Below are 14,506 nucleotides of genomic sequence, written 5' to 3'. Positions count from 1 at the left end.
ATTATATTTTTTTGTTATATTAATGTTGATTTGCTTAATATAAATTGTAATTTTATGTACAAATAAGCTACATAAAAACAATTTGTGTAAATGCAACATAACCATTTATGGCCCCACTGTGCGCCTACACACGCTTCTGGGGGGAGGGTGATTCACGAGCAATGACTCCCATCTTTGCCCTTCCCCAAAGCGATAGTTAGAGCATAGAGCAAACGCCAAAACAGTACGCATGCGTGAGAGTGAACCTTTTGGATGAACGCGCGTTCCCTTTAAAAGAGAGCGAGAGAGAGAGTAAAGCAAGAGAGCGTAATGGAATGAACACCCAGCTGGTGGTAATGCGGCGGTGTGGTGTGGTAAACGCCGCCGCCATCCATCGATGCGTGTGTATGTGTTTGTATGCCAACCCGCCACAACACAGCCCCTCGCGAGCTCTCGCGCGACAACAAGACGGCAGTTGCTGCTGCTGGGGCTGGCTGACTGACTGACTGGCTGAATGGGCTGGCCCGGGTTCGACGGGACCCGACCGTTTTTATTCCACCGTTGGCGTTCCGGCCGTTTGCAACGTTTCGCCGGGGCCCCGACATAACGCGCGCGTAACTCGGCCGAGCAAGGCGAGCCGTCCGGTGCTCGTGCGGTTCGAGCGGATAGTTTTTCGGTTATTATTTTTTTGTTCGTTTTTTCCGTTGAGTTTCGCGTCGAAAATACGTTCTTTTTTATTTAAAAAAAAATCCGTCAGTTTTAGTGTGTGCTTTTTAAGTTTATTTGTGTTCCGTACGTTTTAGAGAAGAGGTTCGTTTTGATCACATTCTTAAAGAAATGATCGCTATTGTGGGATTGTTCCGCAAAGGAATGATCGTTTGCTGCAAAAGTGCAAAGTGCAACCAAAAGTGCGTTTGGGTGTGAATTGTACATCGACTTCAAATGTATATGGGTGGGTGTTCAAAGCAAACGCAATGAGAGAATGAGTCACCCATCGCACACGATCACTCACAGTTGTTGCCCGTTGCTTGGTGGTGAACTTGTGGGACAGAATGTTTGATTTTCTGATCAATCTTTTTTGATCAGTGAATATGTACCACTGTGTGTGTATGCGTAATTGGAAATACATTTTCCTTTGTTTGTGTGTGTATGTGTGTGTTTCGATGCGTGTATTGTGCGTGCGTGCGTGCCACATCCGGATGAGATTTCCGTGATCATAGAGAAGATAACAATATGCGTTATGATGATGATGATGATGATGACGGGGGGTGTAGGCAGATCGCTTTGAAATTCAACCATAGGGTGTAGGTGGCCTTGTACACACACACAATCACTAGGCAGCAACGGTACGCGGTCACATTAGCATAACGGCCCCCGGTGAAGTGAAATTTATTCATTCCGAGATCAACGGCAAGAAATAATAAAACACAAAACGACGGTGCGCACACACCAAAAAAAAAAAAACGGCCAGACCCACAAATACCAACGCACAACACGCCCTTAATCGCTGCCGTTTTGTAAATTGACCACTATTTTGTGGCTGTGTCGGTGTGTTGCGGTCGCTGGAGAAGATCACATTGGTGTGTGCGATCGTCATCGCCTTGTTGTGTGTGCGCGACAGATAAAAACAGCTCCAAACAGTGTCGTTTTCATTTCAAATGTATCGCCTCCGTTGGGGCGATATATTGTTGGTACCCTCTGTTTCGCTGTGTGTGTTTGTGTTTGTGTGTATAGTTATTTGCCAAACGCTCTCCACAAAACCGCCCCTCGGTCAGTCAGAACGGCACTGGAAAGATATGGCAATATTTATTACGCGCCTTTATTTGTGCTGTGTAGGGATTAATTCAAGCCAGTAAAGCAGCCTCCAGAGTGTGACAGTGTATTGTGCGTGTGTGTGCGGGGGTTTTTGTCCCCGTTGTTCGCGGACCCCATCGTGATCTCACCGCGCGCGCACGATCACAACACGATCGTTGATCGAGAACACGAAAGAATGCGTATCGGAGTGTAAAGGTGTGAGGGAGCTGCTAATGCTTCCTCTGAAAGATCACCCACACAAACACGCACTGTGTGCGGTAGGCATAGTAGTGTTGGACGTTTCCTCCGTTCGTCAGCTGAGCAAAAGCAACAGCCGCCGCCGCGACCGTTGTGGTGTGATCTCATCCTGTTCGGCTGCTGCTGCTGCTGCAGTCGCTTCCTGTTCTGAGCTGATAAAATGAAACAAAAACAACCATATCGTCGTGTGTGTGCGTGTGTGTGCCCTCCCTGGTCTGTGTTGTGTCTTGCCTAATGTTTGATTTTAATTAAAACGGCAGGAATTTTAAATCGGCAAATATTTAAATGAGTTATCTCCCTCTCTCTGTGTGCGGTGGGTTCATCGCTAACACACTGTCGCCACCTGCCTGCGGGGTGGTTTATTCGCCTGCCTTTATGTGACGGTGCGATTGGAGGAGCTTGCTTTGTCGTCGTGTGTCGTGCGAGGTTATTTTCCTTTGCCGCGCCAGGATGTTGTAGAAGAAGATCCGGTGGAACGCGCACAGTTGTGTGTTACGGGTGTTATTCCGCTTTTGTGGCCAGTCCGGTGGGGCACGAACTCTGAGGGGATTGCGTCGTCGTCTTCCATCATCACAATGTGGCAACTCTGTTTGATTTGTGAATTGGAAATGTGTGTATTACCGCAAGGAATGACAAATTCTAGACGACAACCATTGGGACGTACACACACATAAGTGATGCAGCAAGACAGAAGGAAAAGTGCGATGCAAACTCCTTCCAGCAAGTGTGTGAACGTGCGTGTGTGTGTGTGTGCTTTCCTTGAAACAAGCAATGATGCATTTTTAATCAAACGTACTGTGGAAGAATGTGCGTTTAGTGCCCCCAAGAGAGAACGAGTATTTATGTGTGTGTGTGATTGTTTTGTTTATTTTTATGCCTCACCGAAACGGGGTGGGGAAGAAAAGAAGGGGAACTGAGTGTGTGTGATGAGTGTTTTTTTTAATTATTTGTATTGGCGCAGTATGAATCATAACATTGAGTTATGCTTGAAAGACTGCAAAAAGAAGATCAAGTTTCAAGTTTCAGTTCCTTAAGGAGGTCTTGCGAAAATTTGAAGTAACGAAATCATGTTTAATACCGAAAATGTACCGAGAATGTAAAAATTCCTTATAAGAAAATCAAAATCCGATTCGAAATTCCTTCCAATTTGAAAAAATCAACAACAAACAACAAAACAAGGGAAAAACAACGGATGGGTTTGTGCTTCGATTCGGTCTTAAGATAATAGCACAATATCTTGCTTTTTAGGTGCCTATCGGTTCACCCAAAATGTCCGATACCGAAACCGGTTCCGCAATAAAACCGGCTTCTTTTTTTTTTTAGACCGGTTCCTCTTCCTTTTGGAGCTTTTAAATATATATATAGCAAAAAAGAAGAAATATTAGGGAAAATGTTTAAACTGCTCACTCATTCAATCGCCGCGGCTCCAAATCCATCTCCCTTTGTCGCGCGCAACATAAGCCTCCCCAGGTCCACAGGTCCGATAACATAGGTTGAACCCTTCACCTCTTCCCCAAACTTTATCGTGCACACCTTTTTTAATCGTTTCCTTCGTGTTTTTGGCAGCAGCAGCAAGAGCGAGAGAGCAAATCACTTAGCAAGGAGATAAGGGAAAGTTTGTAAGGGGGGGGGGGGGGTGCGAGAGCATTCCCCGAAATGAAAAAAAGCCAACCCAGGGCGGGCGGTTTGGGAACGGTCACTTTTGACGTCATCAAAACCCTTCAAAAAAGGAAAAAGAAGAAGAGTGCACAAGACAGCCACATCAATCGGTGTGTAACGGGTCGTGTGTGTGTGTGTGATCTTCACTGCCGCTGTGTTGTGTGTGGCAAACTGGAAAGAAGGGAACACACCCCAGAGGAGAAGGGAGAAGAAAGGGCGTAGTGTGGGGGAGGGAGGGACGCGCGTGAAAGTGAAAATTGTGCCACGCTGCGATACAGCCAGCAGCAGCAACAGCAGTAGAGGAAAAGATGAAAAGATCGAACGTTAAAACGTGTTCGGTTTTGAGCAGTAGGAAAGGGGAAATTAAGGGGTTTCGATGGGTGCGGCAATCGCGCACTCCCCGCCCACCCTTCTTTGGCACGCACAGAGCAACTCCCCCCGAGCGGTGGATGGGGTTTTATTTGTCATTTTCAAGTGTATTTCCACATGTCTCTGTGTGTGTCTAAAGGAGAGAATGAAAGGGAAATCCTCGCCTCAACTGAGAAGGAATGCAACTGCAACATACCTGCACACAGTAGTCGCACGGGGTGCACTCGACGGTACGGAACGGCCACACCGGTGTTAGATAATCGCACTCATTACCACCGTTCACCGTTTTTCCGACTCCCATTCGTCTTCCACAATGCCACAAAACACACGTACCCCGAGACTAGAGAGCATACTTGCATCTTATGCTGCCTCTTTGGTGCACTGCGAAAGCGAAACGACTTGCTTGCGAGCTACAGTACCAGCAACAACACTGTGCACCACACACATTCCTTTGCCTTTAGCCATGTGTGTGTGTGTGTATGTGTACGGATCGCGATCGACCGACATTCGACGCTTCAGCGCAACGGCTCATTCCGCGCATAGCTTTGCTGCACATCCCTTTTGGCGGTGGTTTGCCGTTTCTCCCCCCATTGGATGCAAAATGGTGGTAAAAAAACCAGCCGAGGAAAGGGTTTTGTGTTTTGTGTGGAACTATTTACTGTCTTGTATGTTGCATCGAGAGAGAGAGAGAGGAAGGAAGGAAGGTCGGCAATGTTGTTCTTGATTTGGAAGCTCGGTTGGAATGTTGCACAGGAAAAAGAAAAAATAATGATTTAAAAAAGTTCCATAAAACAACTTCCACTCCTCACACTCGCCAGACAGAAAAAAGAAAAAAAAAGTCTCCCCCAGTCCCCCTTCCACTTCGGTCATAACACCGGAAGTAACCAATTTCCCCCTTGAATTATCATTTGCGCTCATGCAGGAGGGGAGGGCGCGTTACGCAATCTCGCAAATCTCGTGCGCGCATAAATTAGCCGCCCCGAAAAAGCCGATGATGCCGTGGCGGCGGGGTCTGATGTGCACACTTTACACACCAGACACACACACTCACCAACCACAGCAGTGTAGTGTTGGCGGCGTTTGTTAGTTTTGCGAGCTCGAGTTATGAGTTGATGATTTTCTTCCTTCCGCTTTGCATCGACGGCGGCGGCGGCAATTAGCGGACGTGAAAGTGACACTCACCTCGCAGGATGATGAGGGGTGTGGCACTGAGAAACTGAAAGGTCAACTGAAGATGATCAGAGAGGCGAAAGATGGGAAAGGAGGAGATTTGCAATTAACGTTAATTTTGGATAATTTCTTTTAAAAGTCGCGCCCCAAAAGGAAGAGTTCGAGGAATGTTACCATAAATTACATTAGATAATGCGATCGTCTGTACACTTTGGGTGATAAAACAGCTGCAAATGAAGTGAAATTTGTATTAAAAATGCTCTTTGGATGCACAGCCACTCTACCACCACACTTTCACAGCCGGGGAGCCAAACATCTGTTCGCGTGTGTTGTGGGTCCATTTTGCATGACTCGCTCACTAACTAAACTGGGGGGAATTGGGTCCAATTGACGGCATTGTTTGGTATGGGCGGCCCAAGAAGCGACAAAACCGGACCAGCTCTGGAACAAATTGTACATCTTTTTTCGTGTTTCGCCTCACACGAACACACGAACGTGCAAGCAAGCGACGAACGCGCGCCCGTGTTTGCCCTGGGATGGTGTGCTCTGGCTTGTTGGCTGACGTTCTCGACGTTCGCCAGCTTCCAATCATTATCGCCAATCTGCTCCCCCCAGCATCAGCCCATGTAGAGACCGAGAGACGGTGGACAGCAAGGGAAGCAGCGCACGGTGTTTTGTCCCCGTCTTTGGCGTCTTGTCAACGTTCAATTAGTGCCTATTTATATTGATTATGGTCACAATTCGCCAATCTTAGGGCTGTGGTCGAGGGGTGTACGTGTGTGTGTGCTTGGTTGGTTGGAAGAACGAGACGAAGTTTCTCGCTTCATCCTGATCAGCATCAGGCCGACAACCAGGCATTGAGTGGGTAGCATCTCTCAAGGTGGAACGTTATGTATATTTAAGAACTAAAAACCTGAGACAAACTAAAACCTACGAAGAAGGCGATCTTCATTGGGGTGAGATAATGTATTTTGAACTTTCACGACTAAGACGGCAAATGGCATAGGAAGTGCTTTGGAGCTCAATAAAACGTTCTTCCAGGGCAGAATATATCTATCCAAAGACGCCATCGATGACCGTGCCTCTACAAGAGATCAGACTGTATCCTAACAAAACGCCCCACCAAACGGCCCGTTCTATCGCTCGGGCATCATGCCAATGCGTTCATTTTATTTTGCACGTTTTATATAACTCGTTGCCGCGTTGTCGTCATCGTTTGCTGTCCGCCGGATGCTCTCCAGCTCCTCCTATATATATGCAAATGTGCCTTCAACCCCCGTGTGGTGAGTAGTGCGGATGGACGTCCTCGATTTCAGTGGGCTGTGTTGGAATCGTGGGAGGATGCAGCACACGGAGGCATGTGTTGGACGGTGTTCGGAGTAGTAGTCCCCACCATTTTGGACTGTCTCCAGAATTATCTGTGTCAGACGGCAATTTCTGCAAGCCTTTGGGATGCTCTGTTTATCGCATCGTGCCAGGTTAGAACAGCATTACACAAAAAGCCATGTGTGTTTTGGGTAGAACACGGCTGCTCCAAGAGAGAGATCAATAATGATCGAATTTGGATAGCGATATACCACCACCACCGACCACCGGATTTGGACGACGCCTACTCGACGAGGCCTTCCATTTTCAATTTGTCAATCCATTTCTGTGTAGGGCATGTGTGGGAGGTTTAGCATATAGGATCAGTGTGTTGTTATTCAATAAACGCATTTTGGATGAGGCTCATGAATGTATTAGGAATAAGAGATTGATTCCAAAAATGCAGTCGGTCGTGATTATATTTATTGGATTCTAACAGGGCCGTTGGTTTAATTTTTTTCTTTCTTTTGACGGAAATATATACATATTTCCACAAGCTGTAGCCTAATGTGACTTTTCGATGTGCTCTAAACGTAGTCAAAAGCTTAGAAAAAGTACGCTCCATACGAGGTTCGATCTTACTACATCTATTGTAAGAGATCGACGTCTAGGTAAGGACACTATTGCAGCAATCATACACTGTGATGTAAAAGTGGTATAAAAGCAAAGTTCGTTAGCAATGTTCGTTTCAAAATGTTCTCTAATGATGCGTTCATTCAAGTAAACTTTCGTTTGTCCTTCGATGCAAGATCGCTTTGGTTGTGTTGATCTACTTAAAATCTCATCAGGTAAAAGTAGAGCCAAACGAGAATCAGGTCCCCCATTTCCACCTTCCATGAGCCCGTTACCGTTTTCGGCATTACATTTTTTTGCCTACAAGAAATTAAGCCAACCGGTTTAGTATCCACCGTGCGTGACAGTTCTTGTTTCAACGGCGGATGGCCGCTTTTTAGAGCGTGCCTGGCGACCAGTTTTGCAAACATCCTGTTTTTAGCAGCGGGTCAAAGTGTTTGATGTTTCCTCTCCACGAAAAAAGAGGCGTAAGATTACACTCTCGATTACACACACGCGCACCCGCGTCCTTCGGATGGGGACTTTTTCGCAATGCACGAACGAACGAATGCAACAATAACAAAACGTACAGCAATTGCTAACCCGGCGGCTGCTGCTGATGATGACGGGGGGTGTCTTGATGATTACACGATTATACGGTCATCGGTGGGTGGAGGCCATCGCTCCATCGACCCATGAGGATGAGGAGAAGGACTGGTTTTATCCGATTTTACTCGCGTTTACTACGACGTCCCACGGTTCAACAAACCGGCGTCATGGTCGGTTGACATCTAGCGCGCGAAAAGATGAAGATGACGAACCTCCTCCTGCTCGCTGGAAAATGCGTTTGTATGTAGGTTTGCTGGTAAGGTGGTAAAATTGTCGGATTGTAAACCAACCGCCCCACCATATCGCGCATCATGTGTATCTCGCTGCTGCTGCTATCCGGTCGAGCTTCGGCGTTTCCCTGGCGTGCGTTGTTTGAAGAAGATTGTTTCGCCCTTTATTGCGATGGCGGTCAGCGTGGCGCCGTCTTTTTACAACGTTATACACATTTGTGCTGTATCTTTTCTAGGCTTTGACGAGCAAACGCGACGGTCGTAGCTCGGTAAAATAAAGCCAAATGAGAGGAAAGTTATAGACCTTCAATGTTTATCAAAAAGAGTCATTACTCAGTTGCTCATTTCACTGATTTTGTCACCTTTATAGCAGCAGGGCTTTTAATGAGCCTAATGAAGCTCTCCTTCAATGTTGCAATTTTATCATCATGCCCTGAACGTCACGCAACAACACACATGGAGAGGAGGGCTACGTGCGTTTCCTGTGTCATTTTCTTTCCAATAAACGGGTTTGAAAAGCGGGATCCCACTTGCTGTAGTAGCAGTGGTAGTGCAATTATGTTGTGCCTCGTGCTTTTCGGGCTCTTGTGAGAAGGAGATGGTAGCCTCATGTTATGTGCATTATGCAACAGAGAGACGAGACGGCGGCATCCCTTTCGAACTGCTGCTGCTGGTGGTGGCTGCGTTATGTAAAAGCAGCGCAAAAATGCGCCATCGGATTGTGTGCGCGCTTGTTCGTTCCGCCTGAATAGCGAGAGAGGAGCGAAAAGAAACATTTATAATTGAACGCGGTTCAGATCAGATATAATTTATGACACGTGTGTGTGTCTTTGAAAGGTTGTCAAGCTGAGTGAAAAGTAGAGTTTTGTTCGGTTGAACAAATGGAATGGCGTGGTTTTATGGTTCAGGAAGAGGATTGAAATTAGATTTCAATTGTTTAACAGTTTGCGGAAACATAAATAATTATCTAAATTGCATCTGCACAGGGTTTAGGTGTGCTCCACGTGGTGTGAGCGTGAGAGAATGACGTAAATTTGCAATTAAATTGACTAATGCCATGTTTTAGCAACTCCCTGGCTTTAACAACACTTCATGTGGGATTTGTGGAAAAGCTCGTTTGTGTCTTCAATTAAATGTGTTTATGATGATTAAATTCGTGAACGATTCGCCTTTCCGGCGACGACTTTTATTGTGCAAAATTGATGGAAGCAGATTGCCTTCATCTTCTTCAAAGAGGAGGCTAAAATAATCAATCAATTTTGGCATCATTTTCAGAGCAAGAAAAGCCTCTAAATTCTGAGTGCGTGTTTTTTTATTGTCTCAAGATTTTATTTGTTTGCTTTATCCATTCAAGCAATCAATCGTTCAAATAGGGAGCCTCTTTTGAGCTCAAAATCCCCTAAGACTCTACGCTCGAAAGACTAAAGAACTCGCTAACTGCTGCGAGTTCGATAGCAATCGTCATCTTTTTTTGGACGTCAGAAAAAGTAGGTCATGTTGGATTGCTTTTCAAAATTGGCCAGGGAGTAGGCATATGCTGCTTCCGCGTGTGCGTACCAAGCGATGTCACTAGCGTTACCGCACACTTATCGGTGATACCAGAGTTTTTCGATGGTCGTGTCATATATGTCACAGAACCAACAAGATGACGAATCGCAGATGGCCCTTATGTGAGGCAGCTGCCCTGGCTGCGTGGAACTCTTGGAAAACAGCATGAATAATAATAAACCATACAACATTCGGAAGTAGAGCGATACGATATGTGGGCAGCAAGCAGAGGCAAACTCCTTCCGCCTCCATCTCACCTCTCCAAGTCCAAGCGACTTCCAAGAAGTTGCGAGTTTTCCCTGGAAGAAAGTGTGTAGCAAAACCACCGTGTGTGTCTTGAAGAAAATAACCTTCGGTCGAGGCCGAACGGAACAACTTTTCCGGTAACCGCCGCCATCCTGGCACCAATCATTGTTTCGGGAGGAAGTTGTCGTGTTCCTGGCACGTGGTAGTACACGCTGCTGCCGCCTAGAATCGTTATTTTTCTCACGGAACATTAGTTTTGATCAACATGCAATATGGTGTGCCGAGCATTACTTGTCTCGGTAGGGAGGATTATACAACTAATGGATGGCCTGGACGAGAGCGAAAAAATGCCGAGCGACTGCCGTATATTTAAACACAAAAAAGTTGTCGTGTGCGCAAAAGGAGTTCGACCGATGCCGCAGGAAAAGCAATTAGTGTTGGCGACCACCGCGTTGTGCAGTGGTAGGACATTCTATAATTCTACCCCGAAAACTCCTCAGGCTGTTTCTTGTGTGGGGGAGGTAGAGCTACGGGGGAGGTTCTGGTCACGGAAAGCGAAACCGTGGCGAGCGTGAACACGCGAAACCCCCGAAAGCCTAGAGTTCCGATCCAGTCAGTCCCCATTTGCGACTCCCTCCCGGCCAACTCCAGAGCAGGCCCCTAGACCCGGAACCAAAGCACAAAGGTACTTAGGTTACTTCGTGTGCCGTTCCTTGCGGCTTTCCTTCGCTTCCCTGCTTCCACTATTGTGTCTGTGTACTGTGAAGGAGAAATCGATTTGCGAACGCCCCCAAAGCCTTGAAGGTGCTGGTGTGCTGTCGTTGGTGTTGTGGGGAGGGGTAGGAGGAGGCCGCCACTGCACAATGCAATTTCCCACCGTCCGCATAATGGGATTACAGGTTGTTGTTTATTGGGAACAAAACCAGATACCATCACGCCTCATTAGCTCTCCATCCGTAGGGTGGTGTGGGTAAGACTCTGGGGCCGTGATAGACAGGCCCGACGTCACCACCGTGTGTGTTCCGTTGTGGCAGGGAGAGAAAATTTCCAATATTTGAATAAGTCTGACGTCAGCATAACTTTTGAAAAGGTTATTTGAGGTTGCACAAAGCTTGTTTGGGAGCTCTGATTAGAAATTCTGAGTACTCACAGGCTGAGGTGGATGTCAACAGTTCCTGATAGTGTGGTCGTAATTCTTGAGGCTCTAAACAAATATGATACATTCTCAGAGTTGGTCCTAATGGTTACCCAATAACTTCTAATCAGACATTTGCTGAAGATCTCAAAGTACATCGAAGATTACAAAGTAAACTCTTGATGTTACTCTTCCACGTCATGTGATGATTGTCAACTGCTCTGACGAAGTCGGTTGGAGTTGTCAGAACAGTGCGAATAGCTTCAGCACACAGTCACGGTTCAACCGTTCACATGCAACCGTTCAACTTCCAAGTGTTGTTTCAGTATCATTCTCCTTTCCACAATTCTCAGATGTTGGCATTTGACGCACATCAGTAGGGAGACGAATTTCAAATACACCCAGGAACGTGATCGGCAATCGTCAATAAGAGGGAAGATGACCGATTGTGTGTGCACGCTGCAATAAAACCGCTCAGTCGAATTTTGGAAACGTTTTCTGGCGAGAACGGTTCAAGAACGGTCAACCAGAATACCGATACTATCGCTCTCCCTCTCTTTATTTAACGGATTAAATTGCACCGAGCTCAGCGGGCGATTGGAATAAGTGCTGAAAACCAATATACTACCAATGGGACACGTCACGTACATCTACAGCTGCACGGCAATGAGGAACTCATTAATGCACCACCACCACCCCACCATCACGATTCCCTTCTCCAGCGAATGCACTTTTAGAACGTTAATTGAGCGCGAAGGTGGCTCCTTCTGCTCGGGCACGTGGCTGTGTGTGCCCGTGGTGGTGGTGTGTTTGTACAAATTATTCCATAGTTAAATCCAACCCGACCGAAGTTGTGCACTTTGCAGCGGGCAAGGAAAAGGTAAAAAAGGCGCATATCGGAGGTAAATTAATTACTGCACTCCTTCCCCCCCCCCCCCCCTTTCTGGATCGGCACTTTATTTCCAATCGGGTGTTGTTGTGCGGTGCTCTGCTCTATTTGCATTTTAACTAGTAGTGAACCGCCCCTGGCAGCAAGAAGGAGTTGTTGTGGTGTACGTTATTTAAACATTTATTATCGTCCGTTTGCTCATTTTGTGTGCGTGCTTTGGGACACAAGGTGCAAAACAGGGGGAAAAAAGGTTGCTACACACGCGTATTATAGACAATTTAATTAATTTTCATTATAAAATCAATGCGGTTTTAATTTAACGCGCACACAAACGCGGAATGGGCATGTTGTTGTTTTTGTGTGCACTAAAGAGCGCATTTATGGCGTTCAATAACGTTAAATCCCTGCACTGATGGGGCGTTTGTTGTGCGTTAAAGCAATTTGTTTGGATTGATGCCTTTTTCATTCTTCTGTGCAAGAAAAACCCGCTCGTTATATCACACATTTCAAGGACACAACAATGATGATCGATGATGATGCAGCATTGTCGTGTGTTGTGTTGTTGCGCTCCTACTATACTCCTCACGCTCTTTCCGGCGAGCCCTGCTTTGCTGACTCACCCAAACCCATGTTCTACGTTCCAGCAACCTTGACTGCAAGCGTTCGTGAAGCGATGCGCTTCTCGGCATGAAGTGAGCATGAAGTTAACAATGTGGATATAGCACGATGCAACCCCCTTGTGTACACTACCGCCACCGATCTAACGAGCACGCAACGCATCAAACCGAAAGCAATTTTGCCGTGCTTTTGACTTTTGAAGTGAACCGCAACACAGCCACGAAGCTCAAGATCCCAAACCCCAGTTTTTCTTAGGATGCGGTGATATGAGTTTTTGTGGGGGGCATACGATGCTAGCGCATCTAATTAGCATAACTTTACCATCGCTCATTCACACGTGTGACCTGGAAAAAATGTGCCAACTTCTGAAAAATTTGCACCATACTTGGGCGGTGTTGGGGTTGGGAGGTCATGGTAGAGAGGGTTTGCCTCTCGATATGGGGAAGTCGCATATCCGATTGCGCGGGGTTGGCTGGCAAGCCACATCATAACGGGGCGCGTAACGTTTGTGCATGTGGGCCACATAAATATGTGTCACCGGCGTCACATAATCTGGCCATCGTTCTGCGTCGTTGGCCCGCAGTGTGTGCCGCATGAAGGTCGTCAGGGGCACATCGGGCACAAGAGACCGCGCACGGTACGGTGCACGGTACCACGCTTTCCATCAGCAACAACGTCGCCTGCTTAATGAGTGCTAGCTTCCCGATATAACCCGGTGGTAGGTGATGGTGGTTGCATTCTTACCGCTGCTTGTATTGAGCGTGTGACCTTTAGATTGAAGATTTAGACGTGCGAAATGATTGGCTGACGGCTGACCTTTAACCACCGACCCATCCATGCTTGGGCTGTATGAGAGCAGCAGAAGTTAAACAACATCATTATTAGGTTTGGTGCCGGATGACTGCTAATCATTGGGGTTAGAACTATTTTAAAGCACGGTCCCCACCTCCCCAGTTACTACACTTCCAGGGATTGCAGTCGATAGTATCGCCCGTACCCAAGGGGGGGTCCCATGGGTGGAAAATTAACATTCTACAGCACGCCATTTACGCACACGCAAGCCCTCCCGCGTGCGGTGAGCTAATGAAGCTGGCGTCAAATCGAAGTCAACCGTGTTCCCCAAGGCCAATCATGTGTGTGTGTGTGCTGGTTAAGACTCAACTCAGCATTAAAATGGGGGGTTTTGGGTTAATTCCATTACTTGTCCCACTTGTCGCTGCCAATTCCTCAAGAAAAGACTGATTATCAACCGGACAGGCAAATAGATTTTATTAGGCCAAAAATTGTTTTGTCGGTCGGCTAATTCATATCAAATTGCTTCATTGCTGGGTCGTGGCTGCTCCCCATGTATTCTCGTCTCTAGTTCCATTTAGCCTAACGTTCGCTATCGATCGCGACCTAATATGTGTGTAGCATGATGAGGAAAACTTTCAAATGCTTCTCACGTAATCGGACCAAAAAGCCGCAAATCAATATGTCAGCAACCTCTCTGTCTCTCTCGGGTGACCACCACCACCACGAGGTCTGTCCCCTTTAGGGATTTGTTTGGGGTCAACTGGTGTGCTGCTGCTTGTTGTCGTTGCCAGTAGTAGAGTATGAGGTCAGAATTTGTAGATTGCGATCATTAACGGCAGATGGTTTTGCTTGCTGTTGGTCGCGATTCCTCTGGGAATCACGCATTTCGGTATGCTATCCCAGGCAGTATCCTCTTGGGAAATGCGGAGGTGAATGAATTCTGAGTAGACGAGTTCAGAGACTTTGGAAAGGTTGATGGAATGAATTCTGGGAGTTGGATGAGTTGGTAGACTTTTTAGACATTCTTGTTAACAGTATTACGACTAGAGAATAGTTGTGTTGCTAATTTCTGAAGTTTGTAGTAGACAATAAAGACTATTTTATTGATCGAATGCCCCAAAGAACACATTTTTTATCTTAGATTCAAAACGTTTTTTGTTGCGAAGCCAAAATGCGTCGTCCCGAGAGCCTCTTATTTTCATTTTTGTTCGCATATCTTGCGCACCAAGCAAAGATAGCACTCCTCCTTTTTTGCTCCACAAACAAAAAAGTTCAACAAAAGAACAGCGG

General features: G+C 46.6%; 2 protein-coding genes across 17 annotated transcripts in view; both read left to right on the top strand.

Moving 5' to 3' along the window:
- Positions 1-14,506, top strand: part of LOC120959769 (uncharacterized) — a 67,027-nt gene that overhangs the window by 41,975 nt on the left and 10,546 nt on the right. The gene's annotated exons all lie outside the window — the stretch shown is intronic.
- Positions 443-14,506, top strand: part of LOC120959770 (MAP/microtubule affinity-regulating kinase 3) — a 62,041-nt gene continuing 47,977 nt past the window's right edge. For 7 of the 16 annotated variants that reach the window (XM_049610568.1, XM_049610575.1, XM_049610573.1 and 4 more), the window contains exon 1: positions 443-789. The gene's annotated coding sequence lies outside the window, so the exon portion shown is untranslated. Of the gene's footprint in view, positions 790-910; positions 932-14,506 lie in introns of those variants that run through there. The other 9 variants (XM_049610572.1, XM_049610576.1, XM_049610582.1 and 6 more) reach the window with 6 other exon arrangements.

The sequence above is a fragment of the Anopheles coluzzii genome, chromosome 3 (assembly GCF_943734685.1).
Source record: "Anopheles coluzzii chromosome 3, AcolN3, whole genome shotgun sequence".
In the NCBI taxonomy this organism is placed as follows: domain Eukaryota; kingdom Metazoa; phylum Arthropoda; class Insecta; order Diptera; family Culicidae; genus Anopheles; species Anopheles coluzzii.
This window is presented reverse-complemented; position numbering and strand designations above follow the sequence as displayed.